Here is a 16,851-nt window from a genome sequence, read left to right on the forward strand (position 1 = left end):
GACAGTCATTATGCAGCTGGCATTTACTAAAAGGTTAGATATTACAGATAACCTTAATCACAAATTACATTGCATGTCAGCGAATTAGCTCGTAACTTTACAATTCCACCTAAACAGCTGGGTTTTTAATTCAAACACTTTTAGACCATTACTCAATTAAATTTAACCATCTATATGTTGGTTTCCTAATTAAATGTTCTTTAAGCTTTAGGGCACTCAGGGCATTTCCTGGATGGAAATCCATAGAATCCATGGATTCTGGATATTGCAGAGGAACAGAAATCACAGGGAAATAAAACAGCAGGAGCAAAAGGAAGGTTTTTTTTAATTGAAGAGAAAAATGCCTGGCTTCTTCCTAGTGGTTTTGGAGCAGCCTTTTCAAGGAATTCCTTTGCCAGCAGTTCATGAGTATCATATCAGTTTAATGGGACTAATTCATGGTGCGGTGGTATAAAAGCTTCAGCAGCAGCAGCAGCTAGAAAGAGTAGACTTGTAAAGCCATAAGGTAGTTTAGCAAGTTGGCTTCAAGGAGCGATAATAAAAGTCTGAATTTACATCAGACTTTTATGTTACACATTTGTCAGACAATCCTGTTTGAGAGCTTTGGATTCCGCTCCCTGTAAAACCACAGTCCTTCGAGCTGCAGGCACACGTCCTGTCCTGGAGCCAACCGTGCTGCCCCACCTGCTTGATGAGAATCCATATTATCTAAGCTGCCCATGCTAAATGATTCATTTGGAGCTATCACATGAGCAGCTCAGCCAGCGGGCTGAAGGGAGATAACTTCTGGCAACACAAGCTGTTAGCAGCAGCTGGGCAGTGGCTTCTTCAGATGTGCTCCTCTTCCTTGGTACACAGCTCAAAAGAAACAGCTATTTTTCAAACTCATCCTTTTCTAATGCAAAGATGACAGAGCTTGGAAGTCCATTTTCAAGGAGTTTGCTAGAAGGGACTTCTCTCTGCCTCATGAAAAAGAGGGGAGCAGAGTCACTACCTTTTTCAGTTTTGCTACTATCACCTTCAAACTCCATAGGTTCATTGATGGACTGAGGGTTCAGACATCCCACTGTCTCCAGCTCAGTACACAGCTAATCTGAGCAGAGGACAAGGATTTTTTTTTTTAAGAAATCTTGATATTTGGTGAGATTTATGTGACATATGGATTTTAAAAAATGGTTCTGTAAAGCAGCTGAAAACTGCCTTGAGTGTGAACATACCCAGAGAAAAGTGTATGTGTTGGTCAAGATGTAGGTAAAGGCAGAAATTAATATACCTCATCATATAGTCTTAAACAGTGAAAGTTACATCAGGACATAGGAACCTGGTGATCAAATGCCTGACCTGATGTCCTTCAAACTCAGTAGACTCCCATTGGCTTATTTACTATGAGGTCCTCAATGATCACAGCATTTAAAAAGTATTTTCTATATGTAGCTATAGATACTATAGTAGCTATAGCATGTAGCTCCTGTAGTGGATCAGGATAAAGTTGAATAACACCATTATTTCTGCTTCAGTAATGAGGAAGAGGGGCTGAGACAAGGTGAAACCAAACAACTCAACAACTCAAGGTGAAATTTGTGGCAAAGTGAGGGAATTGACCACGGATCTTCTAATCCCTAGACCACCCCTTGCAGCTCTAGAAAACAAATCATGTAAGCAAAAGCTAACTCTCCAGTAAATAGATAGTAACAGTCAGTGTAGTCACACAATATATGTTTTCATTATGTAACATTATGAAAATAACATATAACAAAACATATAACAAAAAACATGAAAGTTTTTTAGTTGTTTTGTGCTAAGATTCATTTATTCGATTGCCTGCCTGGTCAGTCTCACTGATTGTTGATCTCCAGTGGCATAACAGCATGCACAGCACTGTGCTACAAACTGACAGGGATCTCACTGTATGGAATAATTCAGTGCCTCATTAAAAAAGAGAATCAGACTTGGCTTCAGAGATCAGTGCCAAGAGAGTTTTGTTATTTTACATTCGTGTTGATGCCAGCTGCAGGGATCAGTCAGACCTGAGTCAAATGACTCTGCAAAGGTCAACATATGCTAGTTTATAGGCGCTTTCTTGAGGATCACAGAAATATGTGTATTTCTGAGAGTGAATATGTGAATTTGTTTATTGCTGAAATTCCTTTGAAAATACTCCTGTTTACATAACATTCAGGTTATGGAATCAACCACACAGACAAGAAGAAATACAGTAAAAGGTAAAGGTTCATCGATAATTCTGCTCCTGATGCTTACACGTGAGAATAATTCCTGTCAATCTTTATCATTAAGATATTATACTATCTACAATACAATGCAGTTTGCTATAGTGTTCTGTACACTTTACTGCTAAATGAAAAATATTTGAGGCTTCATTTGGTGTTCTAGTAGGATTTATCAAATAAAGCAAATAAAAAAAAAAAGGGAGAGGGAGAGAGAGAGAAACCAGGTTGAGAGCGCTGTATTTTATTTACTTTACCCTAAGTAAATTGCTGGATAACTTCAGGCAACCTCCAGTTCTCTTCTCTGTCTTGTGGATTCACCATATCTTCCTTTTGCTGATGAGTAATAGCAATTCATTTGCACATAGAGTTAGTTTGTTTGCATTTCGAGGCTCAGATGGAAAATGCTGTATGAAATATTTTCCCTGCATCCTTAAAAAGTCTCTTTTTTGGACCTAGGAATGAAAGCTAGAAAACTATCTAATATCCTGCCAGCTTTTATTTCTGTGGACGCGTGAGAGTTGGGAAGAGAATATGCGTGTGGGCTTTGTGACAAGGCTTTTGAGATAACAAGGCAGCCTGACTTTGGTAGCTGTGGGGCCTGGGCTCAGGGTCCTTCAGTTAGGTTGCTGCAAAAAACAGAGCTGAGAGGGAGACACACTCCAGGGATACCAGCTGGCTCTTTACAGGCCTTCTGGGCAGCAGCCCTACTTGACAATAAAGTTTGTCCATGCTGGGACGTCCACTCCTGTCTCCCTGGGGAATAAACCCAGGATCCTGCTTTCTTGCTGCACAGAAGACAGAAAGTCTCTGCCCAAATGCCTCCATCCTGCACCCTCATGAAAACCAGAACACATTGCTTTGTGTTCAAGTAACACAAATATTACAGAGCTGACTATAGGGAATGAGAACAGGAGACTAAGCTCTAATACCCATTAACAAATAACAACTCTTTCATTAAGGTATGCAACAAGGACTGCACAGAACAGAAAACCACAATGATTTAACACAGATTTCTAGTTGCAATGTTACGATACCTGTAGAATATTTTAGTAAATTACTGATGTCAGTTGTATTTCTCTTTGAGACTAGGGAAATAGGTTATTGGCACAATAAAACATCTAGAGGCATTTAAAATGTCAGTCTAATAGCAAGAACCAGTAAGGCTTTTAATTACCTTCTGTGCAATTTTTGTAATTGCTTCAGTGGTTGCAGTGCATACTGAATTCCTGGCAGAGCAGCTGAAGCTCACTTAAAATGTTTTTGAAGCTCTTAGAGAAGGTGCTAAGAAATGTAATAGCATCCCAGGAAACTATGTGGGATCTTTTAGATGATGCATATGAGCAGCTCTTGTGCTCATTTTGTGACAGGTTCTGCACAATGTGCCTGAAGATGGGATATCCCCATACGTGTTCCCCTTGCCCCTTGTTGGTTTCCCACCACGGAAAGTCAAACGAGGGCACTTCACTTTAAAGGGAGCAAAACCTCTCCCTCTCATACCAGAGAACAGTGCAGGAAAGAGCAGAGGATCACAGAAAAGGGTAAATATTGTCCCTTACCTCTATCTTGCAGATTTACTTGCAGATCGAGCTCTGTTTTTCCTTCAAGAAGGAAAAAAAATCTAATATTCGGGAAGAAAGTGCATGAAAATTATCCTACCAAAATCTAATTTACGAATAAACAGAAACTCCTGCTCAAGGACTACCCATAGTGGCCACTGAGGCTGACTTGGAGAATGACAGGTAACCAAGGGAGCCTGACGTTTCTTTTCCCGAAGAGACTGGGAATGCCCATTTGAGCTGGAAACGCTGCCTGCCAACCAGCACCTCGGAGGACCATGCAGGTCCTGCTCCCCACAGCCAGACCAGGAGCAGCTCTTGGGAAGTTCAGGAGCTCTTCACCCATGGGCACACAGGGCTTCCCCGGTGCCGTGCCCTGAGAAGCCAAGCGCTGCTCCTGGCACAGGGAGGTTGGGAGCGTGAAGAACCACGGCAGAACTTCAACCTGTGTCTCTCACGCAGGGTAAAGCCTTATGCGTTCAGGTTTATTTCATACTACACTGCACTCTGTTAATAAAATGGACCTCTAATCCATTCAGAAAACCGCATGGGGCACAGATCCATCTCACACACCTCTCCTTCCCTCCTGGGGTTTATCTTGATTAGGCTGTAAAAGTGCATCATTGAAAAGGATTAGCCACCACGTTCTAATATTCTTTTTTCAAAGTGTATTTCTACCCTACAAAAGCACGGCAGTACCATGACCTAACAAGCGTGTGATTAAAGGGGACTCTTTTTCCTAATAAACCCCCATATTTTCTACTCTTGGACACATAAGGGGGTGTAGACCTTGATCACACAACTGGTACACAAACTAACACTACTTAATACACGTAATAAACCTAGTCAGGACAAACCCTTGAAAACACGATGACTATGAAGTCACATATGGAAACACGGAGGAATAAAATATTGCCTAGTTCGGTGTGTTGGATCTACTGCACATTAGGCATAAAATCAAATTTTTCATGAAAAACAAATTCTCATTGTCATTTCTATTTGGAAAAGCTGTGCATTTTCTAACTAATATTAATTTCTATCTTTCATTGAAACTGGGAGGAAAATATAGACTAGGTAAAAAAGTACTGGACAGCCCTTCTAGACTGAAGTTTTAGTTAAATATACAGAGCAGTCCTTAGAGTGAATATTTAATAGCAATTCTGAAGGTCAGATATAGTCAGTAAACAGTTCTATAAATTATTTTGAAAAATGCTTTTGATGACTCCTTGCTATAAATCTTTTCTGTGTAAACTATAACATATTCTACAGGGTCCTCTCTGATTTCGTTTATACTCACATAAATCAAAAGCAAATGCACTGAAGCCAATGGAGTTACACTGAAAACAGAAGCTTTCCATTCAATTTCTCTAGGAAACACAAATTCTTGCCATCAGTTTTTCAGGAACATAGTGTTAGAAACACATATGTTGTTAACCAAATCCATGAGAAGGTCTTATAACTCAATAGTCTAATAATTCACCTTTATCGCATACTTGTCATAATTTAAAATTATTTATTTAAAGATGCTTTTCAGATTTTACAGAAACTGGAGAAATTGGACCAGTATCTTTAGTATAAATCAAAGTAAGATAATTTGATTCAAACAGGGGTTTATTGATATTTTAACTCAGATTATGCAATACAAATTGGAAAACGCTGCTAGTGGTGAAGTCCTCTTCCAAGCTATGTGAGACTTTCGAATATGAGTAACTCTTTGTGGGACATATTTAATCGTGCCTAGCACACCACTGTCTTTTTTTGTATGTGTGCATGCGAGACATTGTTAGATGTGCATACAGATAAATACAAAGGGAAAAACAATATAATATTTTATGTACACAAAAGGCAACATCCTTATCAGAGCTCAGGAAGTCTGGCTGTGTGTGGATTTTCATATCATGGTTAATCAGAAGCTCTTTTTACAACTGGGATAATTTTATGATCCCGTTTAAGCTTTCCAGTGTCCCGCAGACTCTCTACTTGGCCAACTGTTTCCATGAAATGTCCAAGAATGATCATTTATTCCTTTGTCAACTTTGGCTGTCCGATGCGTTCAAAAGTTTTCAGCAGATCAGCACAGAAGCAGTCTGGCTGCGTATGCCTTGTTTCCAGAGCATCAAACTAAAATATCTTTATTTAATAGAAGGCAGATGAAGAGACAAAAAACCACCACAACCCAAGTCTGCCTAAGGACACATAACTCTCCCTAGCACAACATCTCCCACGTCTGTTGCACAGCTTGACCACATGCATTTAGCATAACCTTTCTGTAACAAAGTAATTAGAAACTGAATTTCTTCTTAGTTTTTGATCAGAAACAGTCTGGTTTCCTGTGGCTATTCCATTTTCATTAAAACTTGATATATTTTTAGAACTAGATAAACTAAAATTTTGGCAATCTTAAAAAGGAAATCAAAATCTCCTGGTCACAACTTATCAGTTTATATGGAACAAAGATTCACAGGAAATAAAGCGAGTGAGCTATATGAAAAGAAATATAGGAGGACAGTAACCCCTTTGCCATGAGAAATAACATTTAAATGTGATAATTTGACATATTTTGTGCTATAAAAGTATCCCTAGGATGTTTAACAACTGTGGGAAAAAAAATCGCATAGTTCTCCCAGATGTACAGTGAATTATTTTATTAAGGGGTTCCCTCTCATGTCAGAGAGAAGTACAGATCCGTTCAATATTTAAGCACTATGCTATAAATTTATATGGTAACAGCTCAGAGGATCCTTAAAAAACAGGATAGGTTAAAATAAATTTTCATACTTAAACTCTGAAACTCATTCAAACACCATAACCAGTGTATTGGAAGGCTGCATTTTTTATCTCATACCACTGTTCTCATTCATCTATCAATTTTTGTTCATTACCAGCTTCATAACACAGAATTTTATTGGATCATTGAATAATGTTTTCTATATTTCACCTTCTGATTAATGTGTTTACTGATGCAAAGAACAACAGATAGTAGTTTTGAGAATACAAAGCACTACACTGAATTGAGCTTTAATGCTGGTTCCTTTACCTAAGTGTCTACAGATAAGGAATGAAAATGTTTGCTTCCATTTATCATTTCAACTACAGAAGTCCCAGCATCCTATTATATGCAAGAGCTTTCACTCTACAGACAAAACTTTAATTACAAGGTTGCTGTGAGAATTATGATATATTCTCATGCAGCTATATTACCTGAAATCTTCTAGAAGCACTCCAATGTTTTAATTTTAACCAAAAACCTTTCTTTTTACACCTCCAGAACATGGCTGAATACTGTCAGCAACAGCGAGTTTTATTACTGATCTTTAAGAAATTGTCCAATGTTAACTTCCCCTCACTCTTCACTAACCCTCATTCTTATTTCTTTTATTCTACAGTCTTTGTTCTGGCACAGGACAGTACAAATTGTAGAGTCTCTAATTTATTTAATTTTCCTGAGAGGAAAAATTTTTAAATCCATTTTTAAAATCCATCCCTTTTACACGTCAACTTGAATGGTTATTCTATTTTTCTCCATTAATGAAGATTAGATTAACTCTTTTCTTGTTCTGGGTTGCTTTGTGACCCACCTTCTCTAGCAATTATATTTTTCTTACTTTGATGTGAGTGGTTTTATAAACAGTGCTCTAGATAAAGGCCAACTCTACCATATGCAGCAATAAAAATGCCTGGATCCCCTCTTGATTTATACTGTGTAGGACTAGTAATTCAATTCATTCTACTTCTTGATTTGTTTTTCATTGCCAGTACACATTGGGATGAATACTTCAGCGATTATTTTAATGCAGAAATTCCCAGATTGCTTTATTTGTCTAGATATCGGCACATTTTCCTGTTTATGAATAGCTTTTGTTTTTATGGTTAATTCATTTACCTGAACTGAATTTCATTTGTCACTGGTAGGTGCCATAATATTGATGTCTTCCCAAATGAGCTACACTGTACACAGTGGCTTTTTTCCTTTATGTACCCAGTTGATGTTACCATGACAAACTGGAGATTCTGCTTATAATTAAGGGTAATATTCTGCTGATGCTAACTACTGCCTTCCTCTGCATGGGTTTGTTTTTTCCTAACCAAATTCAGTTTATGTTCAATAAACCTAAACAATAAAACATTTTTTTCTTTAGCATGGTCTCAAATTCCCATCAGTGAGGCTGGAAATACTACTTTCTCGCAAAAGAAAAAAAAAAAAAAAGGTCTCTACATCTTATCATCCTTTTGCTATAGCCTTGAACCCCTAGAACCCCTAGGAACAAAAACTTCTCCTGAGTGAGTTGCACCATGATTTTTAAGGCTGTGATATCTACCAGAGTGGTTTAAGAGAAGAGTCATGACACTAAAATTGAAATCAGCAGATCCAGACTATAATTATTTCTACAGCTTTCTAAAGCAAGATTCAAGAAACTGGTCAAAAATAGGCAGCTAACCTAAAAATATGGGCAAAATCAAACACATCAGCCTTGAAATCAGGTAACATAGTATGCAAAACTGGGAATTCCCTCTAGCAAGGTCAACTGACCGCATCTTGCACAGTATAGACATTCCTACGTGTCTTCAGACACTCCAGAAGATGCATTTGGTTAGATGCCAGGTTTCCACAGACCTCTGAAAAGAATCTTTAGAAAAGTCAATTTGTTTGACAAAAATCTGATACTTTCTCCTAATTTTATGCTGAGTTACTAAACAGTGGCAAATTGTACACATTTGCAGGAGCCAATAGCCTGCTCATTGGGTGGATCTCTGCTGTTCATACGTGTCCCTGCTGTTGGAAGGCATCAGCAATTCTTATTGCTCAGGCTGAGTCCCTTAATGTTTTTTCCTGTGCATCACCACTACGTGGATCATTTCACACATGAGGGACTCCCAAACATCTCACAACACATCTGGTAGCACTGTGAGCAGCATCATTTGTTTAGGCATGTAGGAAAGAAAGTGATTTCCACATCCTTGAAATGCAGGATGAGTAAAGTATGCCTTTTTCATGCAATATTAGGAACACATAGCATTGTTAAAGGACAATATTAATATTGTCCTTTAATATGAAATAAATCCATCAAATAATAAATGTAAGTAAAATTGTGCAGATAAGTAATTCCATTCCCTTGCAGTAAAACATGCCTTCCTCAATCAGACTTTGCTCTGGGGTTCATGAGCCTCGTAACACCGAAAGAATCAGAGCACAATAAACAAAAAGGTAGAGAATCAGAACCACCAGTTTCTGAGAAGAAGATGCGTCATGAAAATGGCCAGGACATAATATTCAAAATATCCAAAGAAAGAGAAACAGAAAAAAATAACCAGATCACATATAAGCTTATATTGCTTATTTTCTATGCAAATATATATACATATATATTTTAAGTAGCCACTCTCCCTTACATATTCCCTACTTTCTGTGCATTTTTATGGTTATTATTCCCAGCATGACTTGCACCTTCCAGGAGCAGAGCCTGGAAGAGCCATTGAGGCTTTTTTTTTTCCTCTGAACAACAAACTATATGAAGAATCAGCACTGTATTATCTCTACAAACATGTACTCTTCCTTAGTCATTTTGCAGTTCTCAATCTAGGGGATGTCAGGGTATTTAATATGGCCCATTCTTCATGGAGAATAGTTGTCCCATTTGGAGCTGTGAGATTGATAGTGGTGTGTGCTATCAATCCCAAAAGCTCTGATGCAGGCCGTGGACCTCAACCAAAAGATTCCTTTCTGTACTATCAATCTCGCAGCTCTGTACTCTCTCCAAGTCTTAAATCAGGCTGGTTGATATCTTTCCAGTTTCTGTATTCCTGCATCAGCAGTCTGGCTAAACAGGGTCATCACTCACTACCTCTGTTTCAGGAGTGGTTACAAACACAATATCACTTTCTGCAATGCCACGCGATTATTATTGCCATTACTATTTATTTATATTACACTAGCACCCACGATGTGATAGGTGCTCTCCTAGCATGGAGAAAGCCACAGACTCTCCCCCCATCAAAGTGGACGTGCCATACAGAGACTTTCTTCTTTATGTTGGACTTTCAGTCTTAGACAGCACAGATAAATATCAGAAGCATCAGTTTTGTGTAGAATAACAGGCAACCGCGACATTTGCTCAGTTACGGATGTTGCCATCTTTAATTCACTGAGCTATGAGGCACCACCAAAAGTTGCTGTATGTTGGAGTGAAGGGGCAAATACTCCCTTTTTCAAACCCATCTCAAGCTATTTCCCCCTCTGAAGGTGGAAAACTACTGTCTCCTTTGCCTAATGGTCATTAGGTGGCCTCCATTAACTCCCTCAAAAGGCCTTATAGGGAAGAAGTTCCATGTAAATGTGAATATTACAAAAATTACTAAACCAGGGTTATTCATCTCCTTCTTATGTGGCTTGATTCAATTTTTTTTAGACTAAGTGCATCCACACAGTGGTACAAATAGGTATCCAATAAAAAATACATCTAGAATTTGAGTCTTGAGAGACAGAAGAAATCTTTGGTCAAAGGCTTATGGCTCACATAAAGGAGAATGGAAATGTCCCTCATGTATTTGAGTCTTAATATAAGCTGATAATTAAACTCTCTACCATTATTGTTGAAGGTGGATTTTAAAACCTTAAAATATGGGAATGTCGAGTCACCTTTCCCAATGCAACAATTTAACAATTGAAATTTATGAGCCATACCGTACATTATGACTTCTGTTATGTAAGAGGATCTTAATTTTAAGCCCATTCCATTTTTCAGGGGAAGGTTGATGAAATAGTAAGAACCATAGCTTTTACGGAGCTTTTTCTGTACAAAACTGATTAGATAATATTCTACATTAGTACTTGGGTCTATGCAGTGTTACTTCTGCGAATCAATCTCTTAAATCAAAACTAGGTACTTACCAGCTAGCTACTTAGCCTGTTCTCTGCTTTAGTGGTAGAGGAAATAAAAGAGTACAAGGACTCAGCCTGAAGCCAATGACACTGCCGAAAGGACATAAACAGCAGCAAAATCAAGTATAGCATCAGCTCATCACCCCAGCCCAGGTGACCCTTCATTCCAAACACAGCAAGGAGGGAGCAGCCAGTTCATCCAGCTGAACCAAACCCCTCCAGAGACAGATGGAGGTGGGGAAAGGTGGTACCTGGGCTCCTCTCGAGCTCCTGAGGGCAGGGGGCTCACAGGGATTTGAGCATGAAGTTTGTTTCCCTTGGTGGGTGGAGGAGACGGTGTCAATGTGTACGGCGAGGCCCAGTACCCTTCTGCAGTGGGATGCTCCCCTCCTGGCCGCACGGACAGCCAGAGCTCACCGGGTCCGCGAGCAACGGGCTGAGCCATGAAGAGGAGGAAACAAGTATCAAGATCTCTGCAGAATGCAAGGATCTAATGGGAAAAAATAGGTAAACAAAATTACCCTCCAGAAAAAAATACTCGGGCAAAACAAAGAAAAATCTGCTTCTTGTATGGATGAGTTTTGAAAAGAGTTTTGTCAAAACTGATGTTTTCCTGTAAAGACACAGGTGCGATTCAAATGGAATTTTTCAAATGGCTGAACTTGGGTGAAGTAACTTAAGCCAGTGACGTTTCTAGATGTCAACAAGAGGTCTTTTATTAATGTCTAACCCAGATTCTGACTTTCTCTAATTAATTGATATATGTAAGGTCCAATGTGGGCATTATCTGCTGCAAATACTTAATTTATCTCTTTTCAAGGAGAGACTTATTTGTTTTAAACTTAACTTCTTTTCATTCTGGAAAAGATCTATTCTAGGCACAATTCTAGGCACAATTTCAATCTGCAATGAATGTATTTGGTGAACTAATTTATTCTTTTATCAGAATTATAATCACTTATTTTTTATGTGGACAAACTATACTTCATGATTTAACTTTCATTTCTTATAGTGTAAGACCATAAAGACACTTGTATGAATCTTACAGTAATATCTTTCCAGAAGACAGAAATGAGCATATAAAAACCTAAAATACAGTTCACTTAGATTTTGGTTTAGTAGAAGTGCATTCCACTTTATCAGCTGTATAAGTCCTTCTAACTAAATTATGTTACATGATGATGCTATTAATCATGCCTACAGTGTTCTCTCCATTGTAAGAGATATCTCACATCTACTCAGTCTCTACTAAAGAAAAATATCACATGCTCCTCCTCTATTAAAGAAAAATATTGGAAGCAAACTAATCACTAGCAACAGTGACGTGAAAGCCAAAACATGAGCATATGCCAAAAACAATTGTAAAAAAAGGAATAGTAAATTCTGTCAGTAAAACTGTTCTGATTTTCAGCAATAAAGCAAACTATAAAGTTACTCCACAAAGCTGTTAATGTAATGTAAATCAAGGCCTTTACAACCAAGGTCATGCAAAATTGGAACTTCCTTAAGAGAAGAAAGCAAAGTGGGTATAAATTGATATTATATGGTACATTCTGTCTATTGAATAGTGGTGGTGAAAATGAGGTGAGAGAGTGTGGGAAAATTGCTTGAGAAAGGAGAAATTAGAGAAAAACTAGGGTCTAACAGAGATTATGGCACTACAGAGGCTTGCTTGAGGTGAGACAGTTACCACTTCCCAGACGGTTGCTATGTGCAGAATCTACTTCTCCACCATTCCCTTGGCAGCACAATCTGCCCTCCTGGCACATCCTAATACGAGTAAACGAAGAGCGGAGCAGAATGGAGACACCATGGCCAAACTCTGTTGGCTTCCCCGCGGAGGTGGTGACCCGATGGTGCCGTGCAGATGACGAGTGAATGGAGGGTGCAGCGGAGTGAAGGCACCGCGGCCAAACTCTGTTGGACTCCCTGCACGGGTGGCAACCTGGTTGTACCACGCAGCTGATAAGCCACATAGTTCGATAAGATGTCTGGTGCTGGGCCAACAATGGTGGCAGATCAGTCCCGTCTGATGGACTTTGCTCAAACTTTTCCTCATTCTAATCTCATTATAATACCAATACACAACCCAATCCCAGAAGTTACACGCCTCCAAGGAAAGACCACTCCTCACTCAGCATACTCGCGATTTTCGATTAACTTGAGAGACTTTTTAAACCAATCAATAATGAAAGTATGACTAGAGTCACTCCGGCTCCACCTGAATATAAAAAAATATATATAAAAAGTGAACTGAGGAGGGAAATGGGAGGAAGAAAGAAGAAGAAAGAAGGAAGAAGAAAGAAGGAAGAAGGAAGAGGGAAGGAGTTGGAGGGAAGACCCCATCGTAACTTCTGGATCAGTCAACAGGCTGAACTCCTTTCCTCCCCTCAGGTCAGGACACTGCCTGAGGAGACTCCTGGAGGTTGAGAGGCCTCTCCCATCTTCTGGGTGAGTGACGATTGCGCATTTGTACACTGGGCACTAGCTAAGAACTCCACACTGTGGTAGAGAATTCCCTGTACTGACAAATGAAACCTGTTTTGTAAATATTGTGTCTGAATAAATCATACTATTCGTGAACTCGACTAGTTTTGAGTGTGATCAGAGCTAGAGTTGACAAACTGTCCGTGAATCCAGCACTGCCAGAGTCAGGCCCATATTTACCACAGTATCTGGTATCTCTACTGAGACGAGTCCAGCCACCCTCAGGCCCTCTAACATTTGAGGATCTGCTGAAACACAAGGGGATTCGTCTCTTACCAAATTTGCACCCCACTTCAAAGTGCAACAGATATAAAAGATATAAAAAAGCACACCGGATATGACTGGGACCCAGCATTCATCAGTATGCAAAAAATAAAAATCCATTTAAGAAAAGGATAATTTAGAGGTTATTTCAACAAAAGCAAATTAACTATACTCAGTATCAGCTGCGCCATTACAATCACGTCTAAATATTAAATATAACCAGACAGCAAATAGCTAGTATTTCGTCCATCTCTACTGCAAGAGGTGGGACCAGAGAGAATTTTAAAAAAGCATTTTAAAAGCCATTTTAAAAAGTGTTACTAAGCTGAATGAAAAATATATATTGCTGCATATTGGCTTTGTTTTGGAGGGAGGGCATACAGCTGTTTGCAAAGAATAAGCTCTATGTGTTACTTTAGATCTGAATCAATAAGGCCTCCCCCTGCACAGCACGGGTGTCCCTGCAAAGTGCTGGCGCGCGGCGTAGCTGGGGAACACCCGGAGGGGCCTGATCCACACAGCCCTTCGTGCCTTTCAGCACCAGGAGCTTTCCCTGAGTGGGTGTAAATACGTGTGAGTGACTCCGCTACTAACCTACCTCACTGCAGGATTTGTTCCTCTGAGTCTAATATATTTATAAAAGGCAGCATTGTAACAGGTGGCTAAGGACGAGCCAAACGAAAGCGTACGCCACCAATTTATAAGCAGTTTACCCTCCTTCAGCACTTTCCTACAATCATCTTTAAATTGAACCCCCGTTTCACTGATTCAGATCATTAACGTAGAAGAAATGTTCATAATTTGCCTATGGTTTCTGCTAATGCACAGCAGTGTTTTCATACATTATCACCTAGAGTAGGTGAAATAATTTTGGTAAACTCTATTATTTAATTTTCCCATATATTATCATTGCATTAGGCCTGAAAGCTCATCATCTTTTTCAAAGCAAAAAAAAATCCTACCAAAAATGGCACACAGAGGCTTTCTCTTCCAAAACTGCTGTTGTCAAAGGAAACATGATTTTTTGGCTTTCACACAATTTATCCTGATGTACTTGGACCTTGATGGAAACACTTTAGCTTCAACGCCTAATAACTGCCTTTGTATATGTGCTGAAGAATTTGCAGGCAAAAGCTAACTATGCACAGAAAGAGATGCATCATTAGCCCCTGCATGCACTGAACAGAACACCCTAAGGAAAGGATCTCATGAATTTACAGTTGACATGGTCAAAGACTGATGTCTAAAGAGCACCAATTAACCATTTAACAACATATTGTTGTTGTTGTTTGCTTTAGGCTTTTATATGGACTCTGACATATGTGTGGGTGTATGCACCTCTGGATAGAATGTGAATTAGATGAGATAAAATATATATCAGCTCAACAGGGTGCCCAAAACACACACCAACCAACCGCATTTGCCATCTTAAGCAAATTCAATTTCTTTCTTTGTGATAAAATAAGCGAGTTCAAAGTAGATAACATCTCACAATAATGAGTCCCAAAGCTGCAATTTAGCACAAACCTAGCAATTCTATTATACAACACATTCAGTTCATTAAAAACAACAAGCCAGCTTGTATATGATCTGTATCACCACAAATCAAATAGCAGCAAAACAAGCTGCTGGGAAATGCATGGTCCAGCTGACAAAAAAAAAGAAAAAAAGAAAAATATAGAAACCTTAACCAATATAATCACCTCAGAAGACAGCCAATTTAGATTAAACGTTCAGATGAAATTATGCTTAAGAGTTGTTAATGCAGAGATAAAAGTCACTCTCCTCCAGTAAACTTAAAACATCTTACTTCTATCCTGTATAAATTACAGCATATCCAGCATAAATATATTCATATTTAATGTATTATTCAAGGTATCCTTGAGTTTATTCAGTCAAATGGCTCGTAGAATCAGTCTGGTTAACAAGTATTAGTTTATTTACAGAAAATCTGTGTAAAAGACAAGAGCAGCCTATTTAAAAAAAATAAAACTGAAATGATTTGGACTCAGTCCTTTATTTCATGAGCTGCTGAGCACTTGGCAACTTTCATTATTTTTAATGAGGTGCTTCAAAACCTTTTCAAAATATGAATACCTGGCACAACAGCATCACAGCTGAAACACCTTACGTATTTTAGCTTTTACACCAGTGCAAACCTACTGGCTGTGTTACATTACACTTTGTTCATTTTATTTAATGGGAAGAATCTTTCAGGTTTAATTCTAATTAAGTATTTTCAAAATTACTCAATAAAAAGCAAGAGATGTAGCTGACATATTCCATTCCAAGCGGTCAATTCTAGTTTTAAAGCAACAATGTCTAACTCTTTTTTTTGGATACGTTTATGTTTTTAATTGCACCCTCCAATCTAATTTTATAGCTAAAAGGCCATTCAAAATGCTGTTAAAATAGTATATATATATTACTGTGGCAATTTAGTTACTCTCTCATCCTCCACCTACCAAAGTGCCCTCAATGCACGAGGGCATGGAAAGACAGATTTTTTTTTAAGGTATTTGGGCTTGAACAATCTCTACTAGATGTTAAAGGTTTCATGATAGAAGGTTATGGTATCTATATAAAACAGTTGAAGGAACAGTAATAGTTTAGATTGCAGATAGCCAGAGATTGCAAATTCAGGATTTTTTTTTCTAAATACATTTGTGGAAAAAAATATATAAGAAATGAAAATACTAAATTTTCATTTGCAACCATCAAAACCCCATTCTGGTTCAGTGTCACCAAATGTCCTCAAAAGCCTTAAAATTCTCTGAAATCTCAGCAATGAACCAGAAATGCTAGGCTTCCCAAAATACTCCAGGGTCAGGGAACACGTTAGTGCTGGGTTGGTCCCCTGTGCCTCAGTGACAGAAATATCCCAACAGATTCCGACCATGCCAAGAAATCTGAAGGCTGCATGTGCTACCAGTCCAATGGAGAGGCTGGGTTGGGAGCACTCTCTGCTGCATTTTCAGCTGGGATGTTTCTTACTTTATGTCATGAGACTTTTCTCCTGGAAAATATTTCTGATGGCAAGTTCCCAGCCCTCACTCCCACACTCCTCTGGAATGCTTCCCTGAATAGGATGGATGGTGAGCAAGCTCTGGGAGCCTTGGATCGCTTGGGCTCATAAGGGCAGGCTCTGGCGTGAGGTCTGGGCTTCCATGGACTGGGAAACATCACAAAATGCACTGAAATGTGTCACCTCCAAGGCGCTGAAGACATGGACACCTTCCACTTCAGGGGCAGGTGGGACGCCAATGCGGCAACTAAATCAAATTTGAGAGATGTGGTCACTGCCTAACAGCTACGCACCGAACCAAGTGATTACTTGAGCCACACGTATTTGCTGGTGTTTAAGATGCAGTGGCAATAAAATGCCCCTTTGCTGAATTATTTTCTTTTTATTCTGCTATTTTATGCTTACTGTGTA

The sequence above is a fragment of the Tinamus guttatus genome, unplaced genomic scaffold (genome assembly GCF_059628265.1).
Source record: "Tinamus guttatus ecotype Peru unplaced genomic scaffold, ASM5962826v1 Tinamus_guttatus_pri_ptg000133l, whole genome shotgun sequence".
NCBI classification, from domain to species: domain Eukaryota; kingdom Metazoa; phylum Chordata; class Aves; order Tinamiformes; family Tinamidae; genus Tinamus; species Tinamus guttatus.